Below are 22,770 nucleotides of genomic sequence, written 5' to 3'. Positions count from 1 at the left end.
TACAAATAGTTTTAGCTGACTCCTGGCTTTGATGTCTTTTGAGTGCCCATGTTCAAATATCCCATCCTTTCTTTGTCAATGATGGGGATAAGAATACTTTTGCCAGTCAAAAAATAATAATAAATAAATGACATAATGGCTTGCATATACGACAGTGATCCCGCTATATTGGACTCAATCAAGTAAAAATCATAGTTTTATGGAAATAAATCAATAGACTTGGAAATGTCGCAGTATTTTCTTCTTGCAGGGAACCAGAGCGGGTTTTTATATGGCTGGATGGATTTAGAAATTTCCAATTGTATCTTCCCTGAAGCTCTGTGGATCAGTCCCAGAACTCAAGCAGTCTAAAATGCACCCGCTTGCTATTAGACCAGGTTCATTTCCTCAGAACTCACTTCTCATGGGGTGCCTTTCTGGAGCAGAATCACGCTGCAGCTCCTATCCCTGTGAGGATGTACGGAGTTAGCATGCATTGCATGGAGCCTCTCATTTTAATCCTCTCTTTTCATGACCAGTTTTGTCCCCTTTTACAATATATCCTCTCAGATCCTACGTGAAAAGAAGGGCAAAAGAATTTCCTTTCTCCCTGACCTTGCAGTCTAACTAAGAACTACTGGTGAGATTATTCCTAGAAACTCAAGAACCAAACCAAGTGTTACTGCTGCCGTGGCTGAAGGGTAATGTAATTAGAACTTGAGCTACGACTGCTTAATACAACCTGTAATAATAATATATGTCTATCATCATTCAGAGCTATTCTAAGACTCAGAGCAGTATTAAAAGCCATAGGAAATAATTAGTAGTGAAGAGGAATCATGAGTTGCTGGGTGCAGCATTCACACAAGAACCAGCTGCAGATGGCTTTAAAAATGACTGTCTCCAACATATGCCATCACTGCAAGATCATCTATGGATAAGTTAATATAAGGAAAGATAAAATCTCAGGAATGGATTAAGCTATATATTAAGCTATATAATTCTGCGGATCATTGAGGTTAGGACATTAAGCTGAAGGAGCAGTGAGGGAGGATGGAGCACTTAAAAGCTAAAAGTAGGTACGCACAAGTCAGTTGGTTGCTGCAGTTTTTACACTCATTTTGTGAAAATGTGAGTATTTACCAGCTTATATTGCCCTGTAAAATGTTTTAGGATATCATGTAGAGCAGAAAATAGAGACAGATTCTCCAGAGAATTACAGCAGTGAGAGTGGCTGAAGCTGTTGGGAGAATGCGGATCTGCAGCTGCAGAGGGTTTCTATTTTGGAGAGGAGCTGAACAGGAAAAGGTGGATTGGTCACATCCATTAATAGACAGACACACAGACCTGTTGGAAACTCAGAGTCCTTATGACATACTTTGCAAGGAGACATTAATTGTGCGTAAAATATTGAGCCTCTATGTTGTTCATTACGGTTCTAATTTCCCTCCATAGGAGCGTCATATTTTTGATGGTACTTGAGCTGTGTTGTCATTACATCCCTCAGAGAACATATTCAGAGGATAAATGCCAACTATACAAAAATAAATACAAGGGCTAATGCATGTTTAAATAAATAAACGATTGCTACATGTAAACGTAAAAAGTTATAACTAAAGGTGAGGTATAATTAAACGGCATGAAATTCATCACTTTGGACTGAAGGGCACAATCCTATGAAATCTTGGCCAGGGAAGCCAGACATGTAAAAGCACAAGCTGAATGTCAAATCCACAGGCAATTCCACTTGCATCTACATATAGGTAAAGGCTCAGGCCCACCCTGTTTTGGCAGTACCTACAATGCTATGGCTTTGAGGTACGAGGACTTCACTCATCTCCCTCAGAAACAGGCCTTGTGTTTCTCGAGGAAGGTGTTTCAGCAACTGACTCCAAAGTTTCATGTTCAAACAGCCCCAAAGCTTTAAAAGAAAAATAGCAAGAAGTGTTTTCATTTGCTTTCCTCCACATACAGTTTTTGTGGGAGTTATGACCCAGTCATCTTCCCTGGGAGGTCACTTGGTTGATGAACCATAAAGAGATTTTTGCTGTGACGTTCAGCAGAAGTCCTTACCCAGTAGAGCAGCATCTGCAAAACCCCAAGCTGCATTTTCCTGTTGGTAGACCAGGTACAAACACCATGGGAAGTACTTAACCAGAACTGAGTTAACACCAAATGAGTGTTAATACTGTGTTCTTTGTCATTCTCATCCTCATGGTAAAACTATAACTTTTTCCCCCTAAAGCCCTAACATGCATGCAGCTTCTAAATAGGTATCAAAACTAGAAAAGATTTCAAGATGGAAGTTATTGAAACAAGTTACAGAGCTTATTATTCACTCCTGAAAACAAACAAGCCAGAGCAAAATGCAAAAGAAAATACGTTCCTTGTTTGGGATAGGCTTCTCTCTCTCCTTTAAAGTTACAGGGTGATCTGCAGACTGGGACGCTGGGCACAGAACAGACATGTACAGGCTCTCTATGGAAGATCTCTTTGCTACCCACCACAGACTAGAGTGTTGGTCCCCATTTCTTCTGCATTCCCATAGAACAGAGTCTTTAAAAACTGCTGTCATGAGAAAACTGCCTGGATACTTTCAATCAACACAGCAGATTACATTTTAGCAGGATATTTCTTCACTCCTCCCTCATTCAGCTGCGGGGCCTTGTGTATGTTTTTCACCTTCTTGGAAGCAGTTGTCAGTTCTTTTGAGCTTCTCCAGAGAAAAAGCCTCTGCCTAATATATGATGTGCTTATTCATCCCAGACGTAGGGCATATCATTCTCAAATGACTGACAAGCGTTCTAAAATGAAGAGAGCTCCAAGTGTGCTCTAATAGTGATGGGAAGCATTTCTAGTCAAACATAAAGCAAATTAATGTGAGCCCCCACTGCACCTTTAATCTGGAAATGTCATAAAGTAATAAGCAGAGTGACCCTGGCAATGTCTAAGGTTGGATTTCAATAGATTTACATCTTAAAGGGCAACTACATATTTTTAAGTAGTCAGGGCCCAAATTCAGAGCCTCTCTTTCACCACTGCAAATCTGGAGGGACTCCACTGACTTCAGGTACAACAGACATCAGAGGATGATCTTATTTTATAAGCTTTCATGACAATAATGCTCATCCCTAAATCAGTCACCAGCTTCCCCACCAAAGAAATTATAATCCTTTCAATCTCTTTCATTATCTTAAGAAGGGGCTGACTCTGGCCCCGCATGTCTCATTTCAAACTAGTTTCATTAGAAGTATATTTAATTAACGCACCCTTTTGATTAGCATTCAGAATGAAAAGCTGCTTTGCACAGCTCCCAAATCAGAAGATTCAATAATACACATGGAAAGAAATAGGCCACAAGTCATATTTCAGCAAATAAGTAGCAGTTTTCATATAGAAAAAGAGTATGAAACCAGAGCTTCCTATTACTGTAGTAATGCTGTATTTTCCAGGTGAGTAAATAATGAATATATATAGAAAATCCTCAAAGCAATGACCTTTGAGAAAATTCTTAAACTTGTTTTACCCATGCACAAACACATACATGTTGAAGGGACTGGTCATCCATCTCTTTTCTCCATCAATCTTATTTAGAACCCTCTTTCTACCTCCTTAAGACCTAATTAAGATAGAGGAGAGCAAGAAACCCTGACTGGATTCAATATTCTTTGAGCTAATTAGGATGCCTAAAGGGGTGAACATTGATGATGAAGACCAAGTGGCAGTAAGTTTCTTCTCATAGCTCTGCAGTACAGAGTACAGTAAAGCTCAGGTCCTCTGTTAATGTCTGCTCTCATCCTGGAGATCCTGCTGCACGTTACATGGACCCATCCCTGACTGCAGGACATGACATCAGAAAAAAACTCTCTTGGTCACGCTTGGGTGTGTTTTCTTTTTCCTAATGGAAAGCCAGCATGAATTAATGTGAATGTACCTGTGGCTCGGGTGACCAAAGCCTAGGAGCAAAACATGGAGCCAAGCAAAATGACAGCATTGCCTCACAGTTCCATCTCCTGCAAAAGCAGAGCTTGGCTGTAAAAGGCATCCCATGTTCAGAGAACATAAACTAAGGAAGTATTAAAAAGCTAATACAATTCAACAGTTTACACCAAGATTTCACATTGAAGACATCTTTGAAGACATCTATTTACTTCTATGCTAGGAAAAAAAAAAATGCATTTTTTGCATTAATCCCCTACTCTACTTGCCATTTTCCCTAAAACATGCAAAATTATCAAGATTGAAAAAGGGAAGGAAGGCAGTGAGTAGCAGACATATCATTGTGTTTGTGTGCTTTCACTCAGTATAGGATTACATTTCATTTTAAATCATTCCAGGTTTTGGAAAAAGAGAAAAATAAAAGGAAGAAAAAAGGAAAAGACACCGGGGTAATAGGCTTTTCCCTAGGGGTTCCAAATAAAGATGATTTTACAATATTCAAATAGCTATGTCAACCAGGTATGATTTTGCTTCTTGAAATTCCCGTCACTCCAGCAAGGACACTGAAAGATAAAGGTGTGCAAAAGCATCAGCAGGGGACAGTTAGAGCAGGGAAGGGAAGACGAATCCTTTGGATCATCGGCCACAGGCTGGCAATGTAGCCCGGAGGCTGTTGCGAAGCACCCAGTGTTGGGAAGCATCAGACAAAGCTCCTGTTTAAACCAGCAGGATTTGCAAGAGCCACACACCTCTGGAGGGATGGGGAAGTCAGGCTCTGAAATGTTATGGTTTCCCCCAATGTAAAATGGGGTTAATCATACATCCTTAACTCACAGGGGTGTTGTGAAGATTGATCAGTTAATGTTTGTACAGAGCTTTGGAAATGTAAAGTGCTATATAAATGCTAAGGATTATTATGTTCCACTCTTCCTCTGCAGCTGAACCCTTTGGGGAAAAGCAAGAAAAATCTATTAAAAAGTGCGACTTGCATTTTATATCTCTGCTTCTTTTTCTCTACCTTGATGCTTTTAGTAACTTGGGTGAAGGCGGGGGGGTGGTGGAAATCTTCAAAATGGGTTTGAGGGCTCACACTCCCTCACCAGTGGCCAACCTCATTTTCATTCATACATATTTAAGGTGAGATCCGACATCCTTTTAAATACACACATATACCTGCAGTTAGTATCTGGGCCCAAACTGGATTTTCTAATGCACAATTTGTCCCTAATCTGATCTCTTTCATGTCAGCAAGGCCATAGATCTCATCAGCTAGATCTGCTTTGGCTTTATCTTTCACCCTGGAATTGGCCACTGGATGATTAGCCTGGCATGTAAGCTAGTCCATCCCTAACATCAGGTTAAGGAACATGTTTCACCCTGTGAAAAAAAGCATTTCACTCCTGTTGACTCACCTCTCTGGGCCCTGAGTGTAAGTTCCATGAGTAGAAGATACCATTGGAAGATATTCTTAAATTTTAAGTTGTGGAAAGAAACAAAGTGCATGAAGGGAATTTCACCCATCAAGACCAAGGGTATCTCCAGATACTGATCCAAATACCTTCTGTCCTCTCATGCAAGATAATACAAAAATATCCAAAGAAACCTCGTAGAGCTGAAGCTCCTGCCCTTAAAGCTTTAAACCATACATACATAGGGTGGCAATAGATGTGCATGAGTTGTGCAATTACTCTGGGCACACTCCACAAGAGGAATGACTCCTTCCTAGAGGTCACCCACACAAAAGATTCAAATCTCACTCATCTTCATACGTAGAGAAACACCTCATCCTCTCCCAGCCATCCTGCCACTTTCAATTGGACTTTTAATACACTGAAACCAGTGGAAAGATGTCTGTTGGTCATCAGTGATGGTAACTCCTTCAGATGCAAAGCTGATTAAGTTGCTTGTGATCATACAAGGATTCAATGCTAAACATGAGCAGCTGGCACTCACACGCACGCACCAGCCCAGGGCAATTCCACAACAAGTAAGCTGCATCTCCCGAAAAGAAAAGGAAGAGGAAAGCAAGACTCAAGATAAGCATTTCCAAATTAGAAAAGTATCAGGGTGGGGAATTAAACTTTCATTTGCAACTGTAATTAAAACAGAGGATTTACAAAAATAAAGAAATTTAAAGAAAGACCAAACTGCAATACAAATAGTCTCAATAATACACTTTGTCTCATACTGATGTCACTGCAACAAGGCTTTAATAAAGCAACGGACCTTTCTTTTAAGCTATACCCCTCTCTCAACTAAAATCCTCTGCAAGTAAAAGCTTTATTATCTCCAATTTCTTGGCATCCACTAGAGGAAAGGTCACTTAATAAAGTGCATTTATTCCTCATTGTAGAAAAACAATATGTCATCCCTGTGTTCATTATTTACCAAATTGTCGTCATTTTTTTCTTCACCTGCTAGGCTTTTGGCTATAAAAATAAATAATATTATAAAACTAAGCCAGATATTTTCAGGCAGCATCAGAATTTGTCAAACCAATTCAGTTCGCAGAGAGTAAAAGAGAATGAAAATCAGAGTGATGGTGCTAAATGATTCATCTTCAGGAAAAGATATACAGTTAGAAATGCAGACGGGGAGAGGACTGACTTTAAATACACTGAGAGTCATAAACTGTGAGTGTAAGCACTGATAATAGCTCAAAATGCATGATAGATAAAGGCTAAAAAAAAAGAAGTTTAAAGAAAGGAAAAGTGAAATACATATATGTGTGTATATATATATATATATATATATATATATATATATATATATATATATATATATATAAAGTATTGCATCACTCAAGTATTTTCTAATCCTGGGATTATGAGGTATTTGTCCGGAACAAAATTCAGATCAGAATCTCCTTGTTAAGGACCGAAGTCTTTCAATTAACAATTCACTGAAAATAATAAAGTTTTAAATCTTCACGCTGATTACAGATTGCAGGATCTTTGAAGATGGTATGTGAGAGAACAAACATTCAACAGGTTTCAGGACATTAAGCTCCCAGGAACTTAAAATAAAAAACAACTTTCATATGTTACAGATTCGTACATTCAACTCTGTAGTCCTTAACACAGTGTTTTTCAAGCCCAGCCTCAACCAGTCCTGAGAAGAATAAAGCGAGGATAATGTTTAAAATATTACATATTGCAGCACTATTTTTTTCTGTTAACATCTGAATTTTTATCCCCAGCATTTTTCAAGCAACTCTAGACAGAACTAATAGAATACGCGCCTACCACATCTGTGACTTTTTAATTTGTGTATGTTGCATCCTACTTCTCTCCATCTGCTTGCTGTCTTTAAGCTACGATGGTGCAGCAAGTCTTACACGAGGGGATGATGAAGGGTTGAAGTCTGTCTGCCTACATTCCCTTTCCAAATCAGTCCCCTGTAGATGTCCCTCAGTCCTTCACAGTGTCAAGATTTGGGCACTTAGATCTGGGGCTGGGGTGAGATTTTGTGACAGGGCATAATACAAAATACACCAGCATCCCCTGTGTTGCAGATGTAAGTGCAATAAAAAGGCCTTACCTGGAGGCACCGTGAATTTCTATTTTGCTTTTAAACAGTTGGGCTGGAAAAACCCTGCTTCTGCATATAACATATCTACCTTCAGGCTATGTGGTGTAGGTGGAAGTTTTGGTTGCATCTACAGTGTAAAACCAAGCCCTTAGGGGGTTAATATGCCATCTTGAATAACTCCTTTGGTTGAAGTTTATTAAATCCAGCCAGCAGACTGTCTGATTGCTAATAGGATTTCCAGTGTAATATCTCCTTGTAAACAAAATACTGCACTTATCTGCTGGACATCTACGTTGCACGCATGTGTGTGTGTATGTGTGCGTGCGTAGCCCGTTGGATCTCTTCTCTGCATTTATTAAACATCAAGGAATAATCCTCTCATGGTGCAGCCAAAAATAAAATGTGAAAACTCTTTAAAGCAGCCTGTAGGAGGCAAAGCAAATCCCCATAAAGAGCAGGTCCTTGGAGTAAAATGGAAGCTCTTCAGAAAGCACATAAATACTTCTTGCCTTTTATCCATACTGGGAGCAGTGTTATCTTTCTTTCCCCTCCATCCACCCTTTCCTCTTCTCTCTGCATCCCACAAAAGCGCATAGATTTGTTCTGCCATTTGATCTTGTGCCTTGTGCCCCATGCCCCTATCACATCACAGTGACCAGTGCCCCTCTGAAGTGTGCTCACTCTGTCACCCTCACACAGTCAGCATCATCAAGCATTTTTATTCCCAAAAGGGCTCATCACAACAACCGTCACTTCTGACCACTACAGCATTTGCAGGGCGTCCTGTGTTAAGTTGTTGTGTGCAGGATTTCTTTAAGCTGCCATGGAAACTAGCGCTAATGCTTTATTGTAACAGGGATAGAAGACAACTGGATTGCTTACTTTTTCCAATTTTCTTTCATTTCACTATGCATTTTCATGAGCCTGTTTTCTGTATTTAGATTCTCTCTGCCTCGAGTAGAACAAATTACCTGCATAAGTTGATCTGATCAAGATATGTTGTATTATCAGATAATAATCTCTAATATGTCACTGCCATCTTAAGTCTATGTATTTGAAATAGAAACCAGTAATGTGAAAATCCTCTGTTCCAGTCTTGCTGCAAGACTTACAACACCTAAATCCACAATTACAAAACTAGAACACTCACATGCTATTATCAACATTAGCTAGTAATACAACCATACATGTCACTTTCTTGTTCATAGGTAACTTCATACAATTCTTCTCTGTCTCTTCCCGAATACTCTTACAGTAAGGAGTCTACAACACAAACAAGCAGCAGCAGCAGCCATAGTCATGGTGATACCCTGGAAGGAGGTAGTCAAGGGGGTTGCTGGTGCTTTTAATCAAGAAATTTTTCTCTCCACATCTCAAGGCTGTGTTGACAGCAGTTGTAGTAGAGAGAACTTTATTCCCATAACTTCCAATTAAAGCATTTGAGCCTCAAGCATGAAAACTCTCAGAGTTTTGCCCAAAACTCAAAGCCAGCCAGGATGGAAGAAACACCACTAAAAAGTTTTGCTGCTATGATTCAGCCTAATGTTGGTTTGTTTTTTTTTTTTCTTCTTTTTTCTAGCCAACTGAAATTGTCTCTCAAGAAGTATTTCAGGAGTTTAAATTCACAGAGGTGAATATAGAGATGCAAGTGCAATGAATTCTTCACATCCAAAACCAGACACTTCATAGTTTTGCTGGAAACCACATAGACAGTGCTGACATCACCTTTTCTTGCTCACAGGTAGCCATTTTGAGGTCTTTCTCGTGTACATGAGCAAGTGAACCCAAATTCTGACAGCAGAATTGAGGCATAGACTCAAAATCTAAATATTTAGTACATTTCTTGGTTGCCAACTCATAATGACAGCTATTATACAGAGAGACAGTAGGAGTTCCCTATCTTAGCCTAGAAGCACACAAGCATTATTATTTAAAAGAATAAAAAAATCAAATCAAATAAGACTACTAAATAATAGCAAACCTCACTTATCAAATGGCTAATATTATCTCATTCTGTAGTTTTAGCCAGCTCTCCCCAGCGATCTGCCAAATAAATACCATTCTTTGTTTCATCCAGATTGATCCTCAAATCAGTCTGCCCTCCACCCATTTTCTATCTTCTGAAGACACTAAATGTATCATTCCAGCACATTAGTGTAATTGCCTATAATAGAGATGTGCAGTTAGAGGTAATTTACATGCACATACGCCTAACAGTGCCCTCACATACTCATTGAGCGTAAGGGATGGCAGGTAGAACCTTGTGAATGAGTTAGATGAGCACTTCCTCATTATTATTCTCTATATATTTCTTAAAAGAGAGAGAGAGGAAAAAAGGAACAAAAGGACAAAACTGACATCAACATCTCTATGCACTTCTGCAAGGTACCACATCTGCGCAATCACTTTCATTATGGCCACCAGCTTTGCTGACAGAACACCACAGAAGAGCTTCAGTGGATTGTTCCACAGGGACAGGCCCTCATGAAAGCCTAAAATGATCAGAGTAAAGGCAACCTGAAGACTTCAGTAATTGTTGAACCTGATTGTCTGCCATGTACCTGCGCTCCACCATTCCTTACTCAGAAACACAAGATTCAGTATAATATAACTTCAATTATTTTCTGTACGAAAACGTCCACAAATCCTCCCAAATGCTCTCCTCAAGGTCTGTAGTTATAACAGAACCTACAAACTGTCATAGACTGGAAATGTAGACAGGTAAAAAAAAAGAAAATCTAGCATTTTAGGATGCAAATTTTATATTTAATTATTAAGTCCACTATCTCAACACCCTGTACCACTTCTATATTTAAAACGTGGAGCCTACTTCCTCTTCCCAGTTCTCCATGCATTTTTCTTTGGCACATTGAGCTCACTCCAACACATACAAGATAACACGGCATTCTGAGGCAAAGTAAAAAGTTACTTCATGAGTTGAAATCCCTGAATCCGATTTTAAACCTGACCAGATTTTACTTTCGATTTCATATAGAGCATCTACTCCATTGAGTCACAAGGCTGAAAATAAACCAAACCAAATAAACCAAATTTAAGATATGGTTTTGAGCAGCTGAGGCTTCTCTTTTATACCTCACTGAGTAATTTGCAATGTAAAACTTCTGTCATAGAAGTTCTTCATTCAGTGAAGCCTATCCTAGAGGAGGCGTACGGCAGGCTGCTACTGTTGAGAACCCACTCTGGACTGTCATGTGCTTTTCTAGTCAGCCTTCAGAAAATGCACGTCCAACATGATTTTAAGTCTTCCTTTGCACTGCATTTTTAAACCTCATTCCCACCAGCAGTTCTCTTATGGCGCACACCATAGAATACCCCTTGAAGTGGGGAGGAAACCTTGGCAAAAATTCCTTCAGACTCTATGGGAGGCTTTAGGCTCAGTGTTGATGACTTCAGTGTCAGCACACATCCTAAGCTAATTTCTACTCTCTGTTCCTATAGGGGACACTCCATGGAGGAGATATTTTGGGCAAGAGAGCTATGGCAGTGTTGTAGTCCCTAACTTGTCATCACAGGGAGATACATTTATATACAGACCTAGTGGATACATGACAGAACAATAGATTCTTTTTAATGGCACAGATTTCATTCCATAAACTGAAATGCTTGATAAGTAATCATTGACTATTAATCAGTATTAGTGATATAAATGGATTGGACAGAGGCAAGCAAATTTACACATGCTTAAACAAGAAGCTTCCTCAGGGACTTCCCTTTTATTCTTTGTTCTCCAGCGACAGGTACATTTTCTCTCTCTTTCTCTTCTAACTTCATCTTTATTGATTTTATAATAAACCACATGTTCCAATGATCAGCAGTTTTTTCAGATACAATGCTAATACTTTGCTCTTATAGAATAATATTTGGCACTCTTGGCTTCTTTCAGCCAAGTATCTCAAGCACTTTGCTAGCATCACTTACTTAAAGCAGATCAATTACAGGCAGCACCTCTTTTAATAACTCTGCTTTTCCTTCAAGGGAATTGCATTTGGCAAACTTGAATCGTGGCTCAGTGTTAACATAAACACACAAATAATCCAATGCAAACACAAACGACTTCCCTCGTTTACAAAAGGCAGCATGGCACATGGTATTAACCACTAATCCCAGCTTCTTTAGATTACTTTCCTTTTGGATTCCCCAGAAATGAAAATGTGCTCTGATTTTCCTTCCATTATTTGTTGGGCTGGAGGAGCTGTCACTAGGAAGCCTGATTCTATTCCCACCTCTTCTCAACTCAGCTGTCATCAAGGCCCTGACAAACTACACTGCTGAAGCAGGATACCTCAGCTTCTTCTTTCCCATAGTTGGGGTTTCTGGATAAAGAAGAACCACCACTGTTCTGCACATTATAAAACTTTTAGCAAGAGGCTAATGAAATGCAAAGCTTTCTATAAGACCAGCACTAGCCTTCCTATCAAATCATCTGAAATATTTATTTGCCCTCTTGAATAATTGATAGGGGCATCAGCTCTCCCGGTCAATTGATTTATTAAGGGACTGTTTGGAATTAAACAGCTTAAAGATATTAGATTTAGCAGCGACCTTGCTTGTTAGCATATTCATTTACCTACGGGAGCTCCCATTAGATATTGTTAATACATGACGTTCCCAGTCACGGCCTAGATCTCCTCAAATTGCATTAACACTGGGCTGTTTAGCCACAGAATAACAGGTTTGATTGAGTGCTTGGTCTTGGTGTAATTAGATTTCCCTAGAAAAGGGGGGGACTATTTTAATGCTGTGTGCGTTAAACTAGATATGTCATCAGCATTACTGTAATTGGCAAACAGGATCTTTGGAGACCTAGCTGTGTGTGAAGGTTTGTGTTTATGACTTGTCCTGCTATTGTCATAGATGCCATATAGTAGCCCTGCTTGCTTACATACACATAACACTGATAGAAAGCACCCAGTCTCTTCAATAAGCACCTCTTTTAAAATCAGTAGAATATTCTATACTAAATAATGGGATCAATTTACTGTTAGTTAAATCTGTCAATGATTCCTCTGACTGGAAAGGTCACAAGACCGGTTGATCAATGACGAAAATGTAGTGTGTTTGCCCATGTGCTCATTCTATGGATCAGTGAGATGTGTACAGTGAGGTGACTCCCCCCCCAGTACAACTCTGACTTGTCCACACTGAAAACTTATTGGAGAATACCTTTACATTCCTCCTGCTGCAGTTTTACATCACTCCCACTAGGGCACATCTCCACTCATTTCAATTATTCCAGCATGAAGTATAACAACATAGCAGCAAACTGAGCACTTCATTTTTAATTACATGCACCTTGCTATAATTAAAAATGCACGCAGGTATCAAATGCATGCCAACCATGTCTAACTGTAGGCTTCCTTGGGGTCAAATTATTCCTTCAGAAACATGTGCATGAAATTGCCATTGGCTTCTATACCAAATCTCCATTATAAGCATACCTGCAATACTGTGATGTGTGCTGGACATCTCATTAGCAGAAACACATGGAAACACTGGATAGAGTTCAGAGAAGAGCAGCAAAGAACTTAGGGCACAGGGAACTGTCATTGAACTGGAGAAAGCATAGGAATTTGCTGTGACTTTGAAAGGCCAAAACAGAGAAGCATGCTAGAAGATGTACTCATCTGGTCTGTAAAGTTCAGAGTTCTCAGCGTGGTCAATGGAAGCATTGTTTCCATCACCAGTTTGATTATAAAGATTTAGGATGGCTCATGAAAACACAGTTGTTCACAGTCATTTCAGGGAGCCAACAATGAGCTTGTGTTTCAGTAAGTTTGGAAACTACTGATGCAGTTACTAGGAACACAGAATTTACTTATTTATAGGAACACACACAAGTACATGACAACAGTTTGTTTGGTAGAACTTGGAAATAAAGTTACACGTCAGGAGCCCAGATCCAGGACAGTGCCCTCACTGAAGGAACTTTTATCAATACAGAAAAACAAAAGGGAAGAAGAAGTCGCTCCCTTCCATCAGAAAGGACTAGAAAAGCTCCTGAACAACGTAACCAAACCCAAGATGAGTCCACTGAAAATAAACCCTCAACACTGTCATCAATTTTTCCCTAATTTTATGCTCTTAAATAAATAGATTTATTCTGCCACTTCTTCAACAAGTGAGGAAAAAAAAATAAAAAGAAGGCTGGATTCCCTTCCCTTTCATTGGGACAGAAATACTGGAAACGTTGTGGGAATGTTTTTTTTCCCTTTTTGTTTTTTTCTTTCTGTAAAGCCAGATTATTTCACATGCCAAAGTACCATTCTTGGGAAAGAAGAGATTTCCAAGAAGGGTTCTGCGCTCAGCCAAAGCAGTAAACAAAAAGAACAACAAAAGTCATTTACTCCTGAATGAGGGGATAAGAAGAGCTGTAGTTGGAGGAGAGGACTCGAGGCAATAAACTGGCAGGTGACTGGCAGAGACAGCTGCCCGAATATTTGAAACTGAGTTTTGTAAAATGTATTTATTTTATTCGCGCTCAAACATGCACTTATTAGTAACATGATCCTGCTGCTAAACGCCAGGTCAGGACAAGGGTGCTTTGCAGCCAGGGCTGTGGAGCTGAGCTCCAGACACCGTCACTCCGTCCTGCCCCAGCACAGGCAAAGCAAAGCTGGGCAATGACAACTCTCTGTTGCACAAACAAAAAACTGAAACAACTTGTATTTTCTCTGCAAGAAAGGCACCAAACTGCAGTAAAACAACCCACCTCCAGATTTCCACTTGAGCTCAGAGATGTCAGCTTGCACATTCGCAGGACCAGTGATGCTGCATTTCCCTGCTCCCGATGACCCTGCAGCTGAAGCAAAATGTAACAATTAATATTATTTATCTATTTTTTTCAACCTCTGACAAATATTTTGATTCTTACATTTGGGATTTTTTAAGTAGTACTTAGGAAAAAAGAAAAAGAAAAGAAAAAGTCAAACGTCCCTCACATTTCAGTGCTAGAAATCCCAGGAGAACCAGGGAGGGAATCTAATACTAAATGCAAAGTGAAACTGGCAACCTGACTCCCCCCTCAGTGAAAGGAAAATAAAGTAAAAATGCTATTGCAAGCAATAAATAACCTGGTAGATTTTTTTTTTCCATGTAACTAATCCTACTGATTTTTTAATTTTTTTTTTTAACTGGCCCTCAGTTTTTGCTGCTTCACAATAAAAACATTAATAGAAAGGAAGAGGTAAAAGACGTTCCTGAATCTCAAGTTATCTGCAGAATAACCTTTAGGAGGCATCAGGAGTTCCCACGCCACTGATCGAGCCTTTACATAACCACTCTGCACCCAAAGCCACCTCCGCTCACAAAGCACAGCAGTGCACAAGTAGCCCCACGTTAATAATCAAATAGTCCCGTGCCAGCAATCAATTCAGTTCAGCAGTGAAGAATTTTGTGCTGTAAATAAAAAGTAGAATAAACTGGAACTAATGATTTATCCCATGTTTTCTGTGAATAGCTATTTCACTAGGCACGACATTGAACGAGTAAAAAAAAAAAGACAGGCAGACTGGAAGTTGAAAATAAACAGAGTACAGTTTGCATTCCTGTTCTGGTGTTTTATTTAAAAAGGGCAATTTTGGTGGCTTTTTTTTTTTAATAAGGAAGAAAATGAATATGTTCTAAGTATTACTTTTCTCATTGGTTTATCTCATCTGCAAGAAATTATTTAAAATAAGAAGGAGCTTTGTTTGTTTTTCTAAATGTCTGCAAGAAAAGCAAGTATTTGAGTAGCACCAGCAGAAAGCACTGACCAATCTTTAATCACTGCTTACTGATTTAGATCTGCTTTATTAGCAAGCAGCCCTTTTCCAGAAAGCTGCTTTCTTGGCAGGAAGTACAGACTATTTGTGGGGACAGAGGGCTGTGTCTTGCTGCTATGCCTCACCACAGCACCTCCTCTGGGGCAAGCCAGCCCAGGAAGGCAGTGGGATTTCAGTGCCAGAGTTTGATCCAACAACATGCATCTCTTCTAAGTGTGAATGAGTGCTAGATAGAAAGTACAGCGCTGGATACAAAGGACTCAACAGGGCATAAAAACAATACATATTGCACACTGTGAGACTCCTCTCATGGGCAAGATGAGAATTGAAGAAGAGAGAGAGAATTTCACTCTTTGCATTGAGAGATTTCCTTCGTTCTTCATTTGTTTACAATTGTTTAAGTGTCAGCATAAAAATAATGGAATTTGGGAAAAAGAGCTGCTAAAAACATTCCTTGGTTTAAAACAGTTTTTCACTCCCTCCCTTCTCTAGTCACTATTTGTCACAGTCAACTACTGAAATCCTCTATTAATCGCTAAATCCAGATAATAGCGGAGGTGGGTTGGCTGACCTGTGAAATTAGGTCTGCATGTAAAAAGGAATTGAGCTGTGCGAGCTTTGGAAATAACTCTGTCGGTATTTACATTAGCATTTGAACATCAAAGATCTCCCCTGGGCTCCTCTAGGTGCCTCTAATCCAAGTACCAATCAAGCAACTCAGTTTTCCAAGCCAGCCAGACAGCCCAGCTGGGAGACCCTTGGAGATATCCCAGCCAAGGGCAGGTGGAAAGCTCCTCTCTGGATGCCAGCCCCCAGGTTTTTGTAAGAGTGGGGCCCCGGGAAGCAAACTAAGTCCAAGAGAAGAGGGTAGAATCAGCATTTTTATTTCACATGAGAAACAGCCTATCCACCTGGCAGGCAAGCGTGCATGCAAATTGTAATTACCGTCTTAAAAAGAAGCCTTAAAATTCACCAGGCTCAGCAGACTCCGTGGAAGTTGAAATTAAAAGGGGGGAGTCATACTGATTTTTGTCTGTTATTATTGGTAACCTTCACTTGTTCATATATGCATAACCACTGCCATTACAGCTGTGCCTACAGAACTCAAATCACTGCTGCTGCTTTGGCAAAAGTCTCATGGTGACCTGTCAACATGGAGGAGGTTCTACTCATTCTACAGATGAATAAAACAAGGGCTCCAACACCAACCACCACTTTAACTCAATCCTGTATTATTTTCATCACGTTAATCCCTGAAGAAGACTGCTCTGAAAGGCCTGGTAGTTTAGATTTCCTCTTGCCTAGCACAAACCAAGGCATATGTTCCATTTGACAACAGGTTAAAATTTACCCAGAATTCTTTTCTTGGCTGTATTACCTCCCTATTAGCTCTAGTCTCTAGGGGTCGGGTGGGGGGCTCATTTACCACCATTTGCTAATAGGGTAGGTGAATCACACAGCATCAAGTGCGCTTCCTCCTGAGGCCCATTCCCAGTCACATTAGCTGCTAAGCTAAAAAAACCCAAGGTGAAGGTTGATCTAACATCTTCCTCGGGATATTTTAAAGAGAAAATTTATTTAAAAAAAAGAAAAAAAAAAAAAAGAAAAAGAAAAAAAATCTCCACAATGGCCTTGTAAAAAGTTGGCATGGATTTACCAGCATATTAAAAGTCAATATGATGCAAGGTAGCAAGGGAAACCTCCTACCTTTAGACTGCCTCACCACCTCTTCATTTTAATGGATCTTGACTGAATTTACTCAGAAAGAAAGAAGAGGTAGAAAAGAGATCACCTTTTAGGCTTTTCTTTCCTTGCCTTCTTTTTTTTTTTTTTTTTTAAATGACAATAGAATTTTTTTCCTAAAGTTGTATTAGGGATTCACTTAAGCAGAAATGAACTGTAATATGCAAATAGTTCTAATTGGACTGCTAATAGAGCGTGTCTCTGTTGTTTTTTTGTAGGGAGTTTTATGCCTATGTAATCAGTGCAGACAGCCGTTAAGTAAATGAAGAGGCAACTAACAATGTCAGAAAAGAGACCGGGCGGTTCCAGCTGACACTACCCTAATCTTCCAGGACCCATTAAATGGCAGTTTCAACGCATTACCTACCATAACATCCTTGAATATCACTGATTTTATTTGCAGTATCAAACATTCCATTTCATGCCCCATTAACAGTAGGAGCCTGGGCTTTTTGACGCAGCTAAACATTTTACTAACTACCTGGACTAAGTAACCAATTAACTTTTGGAGACAATACGGCCAATTAAGCGCGAAAAGGTAAGGCTGTCATCCCCCACTAAAATTGAATTTCCTTTTCCTGATGGCACTTATTGTCAGTGTTCAATTGTTAATGGAGATTTGGTCCCTATTAAAAGGATGAAGCCGAAGGATAATGGGAAAGTTCAGAGGACTTGGTTCCTAAAGAGTAGGTCAGAAAATGTCCCAATTGGCCACTAATTCAGTCATCTTTTCTTCATGCCAGCTCTCTTACTGGAATAGTATTGGCAACGCAACTCTAATCTGACCTACCATGCTAACACATTGTGCAATATGGCAGCTTCACTGACATGCGTAAGCACACACTGCTAGTTAGGGTTCTTACATGGGAAAAAGTTAAAAATATTTAAAAATATATATAAACAAAAAATATAACACTGTTGGATTTTGAAAGTTCAAGTGTCATTCGCACATATTAAGCTGTTTACCATAATAGTGAGCCCTTGAGAGAGTGCTTAAGCCAAGGGAACAGGCAGCGTTGTGGTATTCATTTAAGCTTCCCTGGATGTTAGGCAAACCACAATGCACGCACATTTGTGTAAGCTCTCAGTGTTCATCCTCATAAATTACATTCATTATTTAAATCATTACCATCAGGTTGAAGCCTTTTGCTCTGTCTTGGGGTCAGTACTATGTGAAGAAGACACACCAGATGCTCTAATAACAATAGTTTTTCCTAGGTAGTATAATTCTCATAGATACTGCATAGCAAAAGAGAAAGAAGCTCAGTGTACAAGTGTACATACCTATTCAATTTCTGGAAAAGGAGGATTTCCATTCTATAGGTTTACTCTGAGTAAAAATACATCAAGCCCTACCTCAGAAAAAAAAGAGTTTAAACTTAAAAACATCTCAGCAATGAGCTTTTGGGCAGCAAGCTCAACCTTTCAAAGGACAAACACTTCAAGAAGTCATTCAACAAAGCACAGCACTTAGAGTAACTTTTCAACATGATTTTAGAGAGTCTTTTTTTTCAGCAGTGACCTGAAGGAAGTGGCAAAGTATTGTCAGTATGCAGACAAGAAATTGCCAAAGTGCAGAGAATCATCTTATGCAAGTAATCTATAAACAGGAAAGCATGGAGAAACATCAGAAAGAGTCAGTATGTTTTGCCTTGGTCCTACCCTAAAGGTATTTCTGGATTACAGGCCAGATAAATGCACAGGCTCGACTCTTTGTGTGAGGCAGAAGGTGCATTCAGACAATCACCCATCACAAAGAAAGCGCCGTTTTTGATAAATGGAGCACACATCCTCCCAGCCTGGTGTTTTGAAAGAGTGCCAGGCCAAGCATGACCAAGGTGTGACATCCAAGGATTATGTTCTTACAAAACTACGTAGCATGGAGTCACTTTATCTGCAGCAATGGTATCTACTGAAATGCAGTACAATCAAAATACAAGTGGGTTACAGCCTTTGAGAGGAGGCCAAAAAGCATCATATTTTTGAAACTAAATAAGTCCCAAAGCTGCTTTCGTGGCTTTCCAGACTTTGTGAATATTTCCATTACATCATACAAAGCTAAAACACACAATAAAGGACAAGCCTACCCCGCAATACCATATTTAAATATTAGCCCAGCTGCAACACAGTCAGTTGAGATACTTTTTAATTTAATTTCTTGTAATATAAGATGCCCAATCAAGAAAGAAAGTGAATGCACTTCTGTCTGCTCTAATAGCCAAAATGCAACGTTTGCCTTTCTCTGTAATGCCTCTTTAAGGAACTATTTGTGGGCAGAACCCCAGCCTCCATAATGCTATCTGTACCTGTGTGATTTTATTGGTTCACAAACTAAGTCTACCAGTTAAATCTGGTGTTGCTAGGCTTTTGTGAGACCCTGGTTTGCACCGTCTCCATTGAGTGACTTACTACCCCAGACTGGAGTACTTAATACCCAAGAAACCCCTATCAAGCAAGCCTTTGAAATGCTCTTAATTGGCCCAAGCTGAGGCAGACACACAGACTTAACACCTTAGCCCACAAGTTTCTGAATTTTCATTGTGCTTTCTCATTTTAACTTCTGGGTTTGTTTGTGGGGTTTTTTTGTAACTTTGTATATTTTTTTTAACTAAACATATTTGACTCTGTGTCAAGTCTAAAAATATAAAGATATGTGGCTTTGTCATAAGAGTAGAAACACACTAATTCTGATTTGAAGAAGAAAGTGTCATGAATCTATTTACTTTAATATCAAGCTGTAATGGGAAAAATTAAATGAAGAAAAAGCTTTTCAAATGGACAGTTTAAGAGTATTTAATATCCTCCCTCTCTGCACCCTTGAAGATATATGGAGATAAGTTAATGGCAGCTCAGAGTAGAATCTTGCTCAATAGGAATTTCTCATTATTCTCAACAACAACAAAAAAAACACCCTAATACTCATGGGTTCTGACAAAAGTAATAGTTATGAGAAACATATGGCCTCAGTAATAAACTAAATCCTAGGTCAAAAAACTAAATTGCAATTATGTAAGTAAAGATAGAACTAATCTGGGCATCGAGTCCAGAGGCAGCTTTGGCAGCAACTAGAGTTGCCCTGTCCCTTTGTTCTTCTACAGAGTGGAAAACACTACAGTCCTCATCAACAATGTCCTTCTTCACCCAGCAGAACCAGAAGGAACTCGTGGGCATATACAACTCAGGCTCACACAACAAGAGCTATGAATCTCATCTTGAAGTTACATGAGCATACATACCTCCATAGAGAGCACCAAGCCCACCTCCCCTACTAAATAGTGCCATTTAAAGCAATTATATAAATAAGTCTGCCATGCAGTTCAGAGACACAGGACCACAGCTACATTCTCCTACAAGACCTGTTTATTTCTGTCCTCCTGGATAAACAAGTAACTCTAACACAAACCTGTTGACATAATCCTCATCCAGCTTTATTTCCTCTTCATCAGGAGCTTTTCCATCTTCTTTTCACCCTAAGTACTGTAGCTTTGCTTCAAGCTCCATAGCCAACAGTATCATCAGGCCAAGAGAAAAAACACACACACAACAGCACAGCTAGCACCTTTAGCACTCCATATATCTCATCTGGTGTAATCAGAAACACCTGTCACCTATGAGCTGCAGTTTCCACATTATGCAAATCTGCCAAGTTGATGTAGCTTATGCTAATTAGTAAAATACTCAAGCTTTCACTTCTCCATTGCAAGGCTGTATCTTAGCATGTGGTGAAGTGTGGGAAAAGAGAGATTTCACACAGAAACATCTCCCTTTGTTCCAGTTTTTTTGGCAGGAGGTATTCAGGGCCTCTGGAGGGACTGGTTCCCTGAGCCAGAAAATCAGTCCTGTGGACAGAGCGACTTTATCCACCACCATGCTTTATAAATCCTAAGCTCTTTTCAAAGCTTCACTGATAAAGAGACCAACTCTATCTTTAAAAGACTGTTTTGTGGAAGGGTAAGGGCACCCCTTACACACTGTGTTTCTCCATGAGCTTGTAAAGGTGCCTGATGCTTCACAATGAAGCTTTCTCTATGAAAAAGGTAAAGAAAATGCGTAAAGCTTAGATACTGCAGCCTCTATAGATCTGTTTTAAACACCTTGTTCTTGTCTCTGGTTGTTGGATAATGGGTAACATAGGTGTGAAATTCTATATCAGTTGCAAAAGTGCCATGTAATGTGCTAGGAATTTCTTGAAGAGTTATTCAGATTTATACAGTGAATTATCCATGTTCTCCTATTCACCAGAGCTGAGATCCTGACCCCACACACAGACTATCATAGGCCCCTGTTTGTGGGATCAGAGCTTTTCCTACTTTTATCTACATTCCCTCCTCCCGTGTCCCCCCTCCCATCTCTGCTTCTCCTCTGTGTTGCACTCAGATGGTCTGAAACCAGAAATCAGCCTTACTGCTCTGCATAGCCACGTAACCTGAAATCCCACCAGCACTGGGATTTGTTCCAGTTGAGAACTCTGAGTTCAAAATAGATCTCCTTATGTGCAACTGGAGGGTAACTCAGTGCCTGGTCTAATTGTCAGGGGTGTAGGGTTGCAGGTGTAATTAAGGGGAGACTGGAGATGGATGAGGCTGTAAAACCTCCACTGTCTGCTTCAGGAGTTTGCCAGCTTAACAGCATGTTCATCTCGGGTAGGGAGCATATCCTAGGCCTTCGACACTCACAACAGGAAAAATGCTAGGGAAATTGGATCTGGGATTCAATAAACACCACTGGCTTGGGATCTCGTTGGGGTGAGGAGATGTTCTCCAGTCCTACTAGGTGTCCAAAATCACTCCTCGCTCCTGAATATCTGATTGCTCTGGATTTCCTCCTACCATTTTTTAATATAAGTAGATGAATGGTTTTCTATGTGTTTTGCAGATTTATACCACTTCCACATCTTGAAGAAACAAATGTTTCACCTCAGCTAGTTTTGAATTACTTTCCGTTCGTGACTTTCTTTAAAAACAAAGGAGTGCATTTAGATCTGAGCCTGTTCTGTATGTGGTTCCTTTTAATCCACTGACAAAATTCTACTTTTGACAGCTATAATCTAAATGAAGGAGGAGAAACACAAGGAATTTGCCACCTCTTAATGCAATTTCATTCCACAACTTAAAATGGATACTAACCCCTGCAACACTTAATTAATTGAAATGACTCTAGCTGTGGGAATCTGTGGTGAAGAGGTCTCTAATAGTTACATGCAATTTGACCTGGAATTCAGTTAGAGCTAAAAGATACTTGAACAACATTTTTCAAGGAATGAAAAGTAAAGGCCTTGTTGAATTTAATCAGTCATCCACGTTTTCTTTCTCCTGCCTCTTGTCTTCCCTCAGGGATTTGCTGGACATAATTTTTTTGCCAGCTGATGTACACAAAGCACCTGCCTAAGCACAACTTCAGCTTCAGAAGAGAGATGAAACAATAGATACAAGACCGGAGGCTTTGTTATTCAAACTCCAGAAAAGTCAATGTCATTAACAAGTCTAACTCCACTCTAAAATGATTCTTAGCTGATGAGAATGACTCATGTAATAGTTAGAAAGACGGTAAGTCTTTGTAAGAGACACTCCCTGCTCATTTATATTTATGATAACAAATTGTGATATCCTAGCTTGATTAATGAAGTTTGTGCTGCGCTGTATCTCTCAGAAAGGGTTCCAAGTCTCCAGCAGATATGCAGGAATTGTTTTGTTCATGGCAAAGACTTGTCTGATTCAAATATGGCTCTTGCTGTATTTAAAAGCACTGGTAAGAAGGGATTCAGAAGTGGAGTGAACAACACAACAGAGTTCTATAG

At 39.6% G+C, this 22,770-nt stretch overlaps 1 long non-coding RNA gene across 2 annotated transcripts in view; it reads right to left on the bottom strand.

Moving 5' to 3' along the window:
• LOC140256691 (uncharacterized) overlaps nt 1–20,507 on the bottom strand; it is a 201,640-nt gene extending 181,133 nt beyond the window's left edge. For both annotated transcript variants that reach the window (XR_011904841.1, XR_011904840.1), the window contains exons 1-2: nt 20,377–20,507; nt 14,180–14,269 (exon numbers count right to left, since the gene is read on the bottom strand). This is a non-coding gene — a long non-coding RNA (uncharacterized lncRNA). The remainder of the gene's footprint in view (nt 1–14,179; nt 14,270–20,376) is intronic.
• Between the last annotated feature and the right edge of the window lie 2,263 nt (nt 20,508–22,770).

Source organism: Excalfactoria chinensis, chromosome 10 (genome assembly GCF_039878825.1).
Source record: "Excalfactoria chinensis isolate bCotChi1 chromosome 10, bCotChi1.hap2, whole genome shotgun sequence".
NCBI classification, from domain to species: Eukaryota; Metazoa; Chordata; class Aves; order Galliformes; family Phasianidae; genus Excalfactoria; species Excalfactoria chinensis.
The sequence above is the reverse complement of the archived record's forward strand: the minus strand, read 5'-3'. Positions and strand labels throughout refer to the sequence as shown.